The following is a 9267-nucleotide window of genomic DNA, read 5'->3' as shown; positions in this document are numbered from 1 at the left end:
GAGATCTTTGCAAAGTCTCCTCAAAGGGGGTAACGTTCATGGACTAACAAATGTGAGTTTTGCCAAAGGTCGTGCTTGCAGTCCTTGTATTGAAGGAAAGCTTCATGAAACGGTTCATCATCCCACGACTATCATCTATTCTAAAAGGCCCTTGGAGCTCCTTCACATGGATCTCTTTGGACCTCCATCTTTTGATAGTCTTGGGGGAAGAAAGTATTGCTTGGTGATTGTGGATGATTACTCAAGATACACTTGGGTTTACTTCTTCAAGAGGAATTGTGAGACTCAACAAACCATCATCGACTTTGCTAATGAAGATCAACGTCAACATGAAGCAAAGATATTGATAATTAGAAGTGAAAACGGCACCGAGTTCAAGAACTACACCTTGGATGCGTTCCATAGTGACGAGGGGATCAAGCACCAATATTCGGCACCCTATACCCCTCAACAAAATGGTGTAGCAGAGAGGAAGAAGTGAACGTTAATGGATGCAGCAAGAACCATGACTGCAGAGTTCAAATCTCCGCACAACTTTTGCGGTGAAGCCATTAACACCGCATGCCATGCATCCAATCGGTTCTACATCCGCAAAGGCTCGAACAAAGACTCCATATGAGATCCTTACCGGGAACAAGACAAATTTCAGGTACTTCCGGGTGTTCGGTTGTAAGTGTTTCATTCTCAAGAAAGGTGTCCATTTATCTAAATTCGAAACTAGAACTCAAGAGGGAATATTTGCTGGCTATGCTACAAACTCTCATGCTTACCGTGTCCTCAACAAGTCTAGCGGACTCATTGCGGATACGTGTAACTTAGAGTTTGATGAAAATAATGACTCCCAAGTGCAGCTAAGTGGATTTTGTGATATAGGTGACGAAATTCCTCCTCAAGCCATAAGGAGAATGGACATTGGTCAAATACTCCCCATCGAGGAACCCCTTGTGGCCGAAGGAGAAGGACAATGCTCCACTCAAGTGGAGACATCACCCTCACTAGACCCACACGCATCCGAAGAAGAAAGTGAAGGCCCTCAACCAATGAGTATGATCAACCTCATGATGATGGTGATGCACCAAATGATGTCCAAGATCATGCTCAAGACTCCAAGTTTGATCAAGATCTAGTGCAACCACAAGATCAAGGGCAAGCTTGTGAGCAAGCTCAAGACGGTGCTCAAGATGATCAAGATGATGATCCTCAATTACCTATTAAGCAACTTCTGGAGCGCCGCGCCGCCAAGGTGGCTTCCAAGCTTGAGCGTCAATAACATATCTTGGAAAAGTGCTTGGAACCTTCAAAAAGGGTGTAACTACTCGTAAAGAATTGTCAAATTTTTGTGAACATCAGGCATTTTTAGTGTGTTGTACCCAAAAGGTACATGAAGCACTCGATGATGAGGATTGGCTCGAAGCCATGCATGATGAACATAACAACTTTGAGTGCAATCAAGTTTGGGAATTAGTGCCAAGGACAACGGAGGAACATAATGTCGTTGGGACCAAATGGATCTTCAAGAACAAGCAACATGCGAAAGGCGTTGTTGTTCGAAACAAGGCAAGATTGGTGGCACAAGGCTACTCGCAAGTCAATGGTATCGACTATGGTGAAACCTTTGCCCCTATTTCTCGTCTTGAATATATTCGCATGCTGCTTGCATATGCATCTTGTCATGATTTCAAATTGTAACAAAGTGATGTGAAGAGTGCATTTCTTAATGGTCCTTTGAATGAGTTGGTATATGTCAAACAAACCCCAGGATTCAAGAATCCCAAGTTCCCCACTCATATATACCAACTCGAGAAGGCGCTTTACAGCCTTAAACAAGGTCCACGTGCGTGGTATGAGCACCTTAATGAGTTGTTGCAAGATCGTGGGTTTGAAATTGGGAAAATATATCCCACCCCACCCTGTTTACCAAAAGGGCCAAAGGGGATTTGTTCATATGCCAACTACATGTTGATGATATTATATTTGGTTCTCCTAACAAATCTTTCAATGAAGAGTTTGCTGCACTGATGAACGAGAAGTTTGAGATGTCCATGATGGGAGAGTTGAAGTTCTTTCTTGGGTTCGATGTCAAGCAAAAAAGAGAAGGAACATTCATCAGCCAAGCCAAGTACAGCCAAGACATGCTCAAGAGATTCAAGCTGGAGGACGTCAAGCCGGTCAAGTTTCCCATGCCAATCAAATGCAAACTTGACAGTGATCCTAATGGTGAATCAATGGATCAAAATGAATATCGCTCCATGATTGGATCCTTAAACTACCTTTGTGCATCTAGACCAGATATCATGTTGAGTGTGGGAATTTGTGCACAGTTTCAATCTGCGCCAAAGGAAGCCATGATAACCCACAAGTATAGGGGATCAATTGTAGCCTTTCTCGATAAGTAAGAGTGTCGAACCCAACGAGGAGCTAAAGGTAGGACAAATATTCCCTCAAGTTTTATCGACCACCGATACAGCTCTACGCACACTTTACGTTCGCTTTACCTAGAACAAGTATGAAACTAGAAGTACTTTGTAGGCGTGATAGAATAGGCTTGCAAGAAAGTAAAGAACCCATAAATAAAACTAGGGGCTGGTTAGATAAAGAAACAACTACGAGTGTCTAACGAGTGTGGAGAAGTGGTGGTAGGAGTTGCGGAAATGTCCCTAAGCAATTGACTACGTTACTAGATCGATAGCAAGTATCACGTGGGAGAGGCCTCTGCTAGCATGTCATCCCTTACTTGGAATTCTATGCACTTGTGATTGGAACTATTAGCAAGCGTCATCCCTTGATAGCAACTGCTAGCATGTCATCCCTTGATAGCAACTACTAACGTTCATTAAGGTAAAACCCAACCATAGCAATAAGATATATTGGTCCCCCTTCAATCCCATATGCATCAATTTCTATGCTAGGTTTGAAGCTTGTGTCACTCTAGCCTGCAAATACATAGTCCTATCAACATACAACTAACCCTATGGTGTGATCCACGCGCGCGATCATATTATGGGCACCAAAGGACAACAACATAACCACAAGCAAATTAAACCAATCACAGAATTCATCAATCACCGATAGGACAACGATAATCTATTCAAACATCATAGGATAGCAACACATCATTTGATAATAATATGTAGCATAAAGCACCATGTTCAAGTAGAGGGTACAGCGGGTTGCGGGAGAGTGGACCGCTGAATATAGATGGGGGAGGTGATGGAGATGTTGGTGAAGATGACGGAGGTGTTGGTGTAGATCGTTGTCACACGATGATGTCCCGAGCGGCGTTCCGGCGCCACCGGAGAGAGAGGGGGAGAGAGCCCCCCTCATTATTCTTCTTCCTTGACCTCCTCCCTAGATGGCATAAGGGTTTCCCCTCTGGTCCATGGTCTCCATGGCGGCGGAGGGGCGAGAGCCCCTCCGAGACTGGATCTCTCTCTTTGTGTCCTTTTGTTTCTGCGCTCCCAGATTCTGCGTTTCACCGTTCCTTAAATTCCTGGAGATCCGTAACACCGATTGGGCTGAAATTTTAACACGATTTTCTTCCGGGTATTATCTTTCTTGCGGCGAAAGAAGGGCTCCAACCGCCTTAAGGAGTGGCCACAAGCCTGCCTGCCGCAGGCCAACCCCCTGGCCGCGGCGACAGGGCTTGTGGGCACTCCATGCATCGCCTCGCGTTGATTCTTCTTCCCAAAAATAATAAATATTCCAAAAAAATCCCCGTAAGTTTTTATTACGTTTCGACCTCGTTTGGTATGGATATTCTGCGAAACAAAAAACATGCAACAAACAGGAACTGGCACAGGGCACTGGATCAATATGTTAGTCCCAAAAATACTATAAAAAGTTGCCAAAAGTATATGAAAGTAGTAGAATATTGGCATGAAACAATCAAAAATAGTAGATACGACGCAGACGTATGAAGCCACTATGCGCCAATCAAGCGAATCTTTCCACATTTGGCTCATACCACAAATTTGGCTTATGGTATCCCAAAGGAGCAAGCTTCGATCTTGTGGGGTACTCTGACTCAGATTGGCTGGAGACTGTGTGGGGAGGAAGTCAACTTCTGGAGGATGCCAATTCCTTGGTCACTGGTTGGTAAGTTGGTCTTCGAATAAGTAAAATTGTGTGTCACTTTCTTCCACCGAGGCCGAGTATGTTTCTGCCGCAAGTTGTTCTGCTCAATTACCATGGATGAGGCAAACTTTAAAGGATTACAATGTCACTGGTGACAAAGTGCCTATTCTATGTGACAATGAAAGTGCTATCAAGATTTCTCTCAATCCGGAGCAACATAGCAAGACCAAGAATATTGACATTCGTCATCATTTCATTCGAGATCACATCAAGCGTGGAGAGATTGAGGTCATATACATCAACACACAAGAGCAACTTGCAGATATTTTCACAAAGCCTCTAGATGAAGCAAGGTTTCGCGAGTTAAGGCATGACCTAAATATCGTTGATTCGAGCAATATGGCTTGAAACTAGGCACACCACACCTCACTCATCATTATATCTTGCTGTAGGTGTAGGAATGGACATGTGGGAGTGTTGTTCTCTCAATGAACTTTCCCTCCCCCCATTATGCATAAATTGACCACATCTTTCACATTAGCCATTGTTGATGGCACTTGTGCTTCAAAGTCGAGCTTTGGTCATGGACCCAAGGATAGTACTTCGCATTGTCTAACTTTGTTCGGTATTTTGAATTCGAAGACTAATATGATGAATTGTATTCGGAGACTAATCTTCTATTGTATTCGATAAATCTGTTGTTTATATATATGTTGTGATGTTTATATTATGTGCTATAATGTATATTTTAACCTATACACATATCAGAAAAGAAAAAATCCTAATATTCATAGTAGTGGCGCACCAATTTGCTGGTGTGCCTTTAGTATCTGGGATAGTAATGGCGCACTAGGTGGTGCGACAATAGTGTCTTGGATAGTAATGGCGCACCAGGTGGTGCGCCACTGTTATGTATATTAACAGTGGCGCACCAGGGGTGCGCCATTACTATTTATTAGTAGTGGCGTGATAATAATGGCGCACCGATAGTGCGCCATTAATAGATAAAGTAGGTGCGCCAGTAATAGCCCTTTTTCTAGTAGTGTCTCCTTATCACACACGATTTGGTATCATCGTTTATGACGTCGTACCTATGGTAAATGTTGGTCAAGGGAGAATGCTAGGGATATGCCTTAATCCGACACAAGTAGTCTGGATGATATTTTTGGGAAATGTTGATGACATGTTTGGGACATTTTATAAATCAAGAACGTTTATAAAAAATGTTGCATGTGGGATAGAATCGACATCCGCATACTGTTTCATAAGGATAAATGTATGCACCCAAAGTGGAACTAAATGTGTGTGATTGTCTCCTTATCATACACACTTTATAATCATGAACTGTTTGCGATTCGGCGCAGATCATAAACGATACGCCACAAAATAGCGTTTGCAATGTTTGTGTGATCTCACACAAGTGTGGGGACCCTAATACTGCGACAACAGACCTTCCCTGGCAACGGCGCCAGGAATCCTGCTGCTATGGGCTACGCCTATAGGGACTTCCTTGGCAAATATGCCAAGGATTTCCCCGCGGCCTCGGAGCCTTGCGTTGGTGTTCCCTTGAAGAGAAAAGGGTGATGTAGCACAGAAGCGGTAAGTATTTCCCTGAGTTTGAGAACCAAGGTATCGATCCAGTGGGAGGATCGCGTCAAGTCACAAGTACCTGCACAAACACAAAGAGCTTGCACCCAACGCTATGAAGGTGTTCTCAATCCCTTATAGATTGTTTGCAAAGTGAGAACTGAAAGCAAAAAGTAAACAAAGGAAAGTAAAAGTGAAAGTGGAGACGATAGTTGTGAATAGACCCGGGGGCCGTAGTGTTTTCTAGTGGCTTCTCTCATGAAAGCAAGTAGACGGTGGGTGAACGAATTACTGTCGATCAATTGATAGAACCGTGCAAAATCGTGACGTTATCTAAGGCAATGATTATATCTATAGGCATCACGTCCAAAACAAGTGGACCGATACTTTCTGCATCTACTACTATTACTCCACACATCGACCGCTATCTAGCATGCATCTAGTGTATTAAGTTCATAAGAACAGTGTAACGCCTTAAGCAAGATGACATGATGTAGATGGACAATATCAAATCTATGATGAAAGCCCATCTTGTTACCCTTGATGGCAACAACATGATGCGTGCCTTGTTTCCCCTTCTGTCACTAGGAAAGGTCACCACATGGTATGAACCCAAAACCAAGAACTTCTCCCATTGCAAGAATCATAGATCTAGTTGGCCAAACAAAACCCAAGACTCGGAGAGACTTACAAGGATATCAAATCATACATATAAGAAATCACCAAAGACTCAAATATAATTCATACATAATCTGATCACAAATCCAGAATTCATCGGATCTCGACAAACACACCGCCAAACAGGATTACATCGGATAGATCTCCATGAAGATCATGGAGAACTTTGTAATGAAGATCGAAGAGAGAGAACAAGCCATCTAGCTACGAACTACGGACCCGTAGGTCTGAAGTGGACTACTCACGAGTCATTGAAGAGGCGATGATGTTGATGTAGAAGCCCTCCAACTCCAAAGTCCCCTCCGGCAGGGCACCGGGTAGGGTCGCCGGATGAGATCTCGCGGAAACGGAAGCTTGCGCCGGCGGAAAAGTGTTTTCGCGGATGCCCTGATTTTTTCTGCAATTATAGGGAATTTATAGGCCAAAGAGCTAGGGCAGCGGAGCGCCAGGGAGGCCACAAGCTTGGTTGCCGCGGCCCCCTGGCCATGGCAACAGGGATTGTGGGCTCCCTGTGGGCCCCCTGACTTGGCCCTCAAGTCCTCTGATCTTCTTTCGTTGTGGAAAAAAATATTTCGGGGATTTTATTCCGTTTCGACTCCGTTCCAAAATCAGAGCTGAAAAGAGTCAAAAACACAGAAAAAACAGGAACTAGCACTTGTCACTGAATTAATAAGTTAGTCCCAAAAAAGATATAAAAGGTATACAAAACATCCAAAGTTGACAAGATAACAGCATCAAACCATCAAAAATTATAGATACGTTTGAGATGTATCAAATATTCCCAAGCTTAACTCCTGCTCGTCCTCGAGTAGGGAAGTGGTAAAGAATGAATCTTTGATGCTTTCATGCTACCTAGCATAGATGTCCTTTGTAACTCCTCTTATGTGAGATGAATGTTCAGATCTATTAGATTCAAAACAATAGTTTGCTATTGATATGGAGACAATAATACTCAAGCAAACTAGCAAGATAATCATGAACTTTCAAAATAACTAGGCCAAAAGAAAGTTATGCCTACAAAATCATATAGTTTGGCTATGCTCTATCATCCTTGCACAACGAATTTAAATCATGCACAACCTCGGTATTGGCCAAGTAATTGTTTTCACACCTTTACTTTCTCAAAAAATTTCAACTCTCACGCAATACATGAGCGTGAGCCATGGTTTTAGCACTATAAGTGGAGTTGGAGTGTGGTGGAGGTTGCAAGACAAACAAGGCGAAGATGGTCACATTGACTAGGCATATCAATGAGCTATGGAGATGCTCATCAATAGATATCAACGTGAATGAGTAGGGATATCCATACAATTGATGCACTAGAGCTAAGAGTATGTGAAAGCTCTTAAAGAAAACTAGTAGGTGTGCATCCAACATGCTTGCTCACGAAGACCTAAGGCAATTTTGAGGAAGCCTATCATTGGAATATACAAGCCTGGTTATATAATGGAAATTTCCCACTAGCTATATGGTGGTGACAAAACGAGAGACTCTCAATCATTAAGATCATGGTGCTTAATATGCACAAGTGTGGAAAGGTGGTAGCATCGTCCCTTCTCTCTTTTTCTCTCATTTTTTTGGTGGGCTCTTTGGCCTCTTTTTTTTTGGTGGGCATCTTTGGCCTCTTTTATTTCCTCACATGGGACAATACTCCATGAATGATGATCATCACACTTACAACTCAAAACTTAGAGCAATGATGACTATATATGGAATGCCTTCGGTAGTGTACCGTGATAATGATCTAGCAAGGCATAGACATCAATGGAAACATCATGCTAGCTATCTTATGATCATGCAATGGCAATGTAGAAATGGTGGCACATGTCATGGTGGTAGTTGTATGGCAATATATCTCGGAATAGCTTTGAAAAAGCCATAGTAGGTAGGTATGGTGGCTCTTTTGAGGGAGGCTATATGGTGGGTTTTGTGCACCGACGAAAGTTGCGCGGCACTAAAGAAGATAGTGATGGTGGAAGGTGAAAGTGCATCTAAACCATGAACTCAACATTAGTCATGAAGAACTCATATACTTGTTGCAAAAGTTTTAGTAGTAATTGAAACAAAGCATTCAACGCATACTCCTAGGGGATGGGTTGGTAGGTATAAACCATCGCGGGATCCCGACCGCCACACAAAGGATGACAATCAATAGACTAAACATGCTCAGACTTCATCACATAGCGGTTCACCATACATGCATGCTACGCGAATCACTAACTTCAACACAAGTATTTATAGATCCACAACACCTTACTAGTATAACTTCAATATTACCACAACCAGAACTCAAAACTAATTGACATGAATCAAACTTCTCCAACTACTCACTGCACATGAAGGTGGAAGTTTTCATATCCCTTTGGATAACTACCCCTTTTGAGACTACTATCATAGCATAGATCAACTACCAAGCCACGCACCGCTGTGCTCTAAAAGATATAAGTGAAGCACATAGAGAAAAATCAACTAGCTCAAAAGATATAAGTGAAGCACATGTGAGCTGAATTGTCTAACCAAAGGATATAAGTGAAGCTCGACAAAATCACGGTGAGTGCATGTCTCTCTCTCTAGGTGTGCAGCAAGGAAGATTGTGACACAACAAAAATAAAATACTCCTATGATACAAGACGCTCCAAGCAAAACACATAACATGTGGTGAATAAAAATATAGCCCCAAGTAACGTTACCGATGGATTGAAGACGAAAGAGGGGATGCCTTCCCGGGGCATCCCCAAGCTTAGGCTTTTAAGGCATCCTTGAATCAATTTGGGGTGCCTTGGGCATCCCCAAGCTTGATCTCTTGCCACTCTTTATCTTTTTGTCCATAAGAACTTCACCCAAAACTTGAAAACTTCACAACACGAAACCTAAACAGAAACTCGTGATAACATTAGTATAAGAAAGCAAACCACCACTTCCAGGTAC

The sequence above is a fragment of the Hordeum vulgare genome, chromosome 2H, assembly GCF_904849725.1.
Source record: "Hordeum vulgare subsp. vulgare chromosome 2H, MorexV3_pseudomolecules_assembly, whole genome shotgun sequence".
Lineage (NCBI taxonomy): Eukaryota > Viridiplantae > Streptophyta > Magnoliopsida > Poales > Poaceae > Hordeum > Hordeum vulgare.
This window is presented reverse-complemented; position numbering follows the sequence as displayed.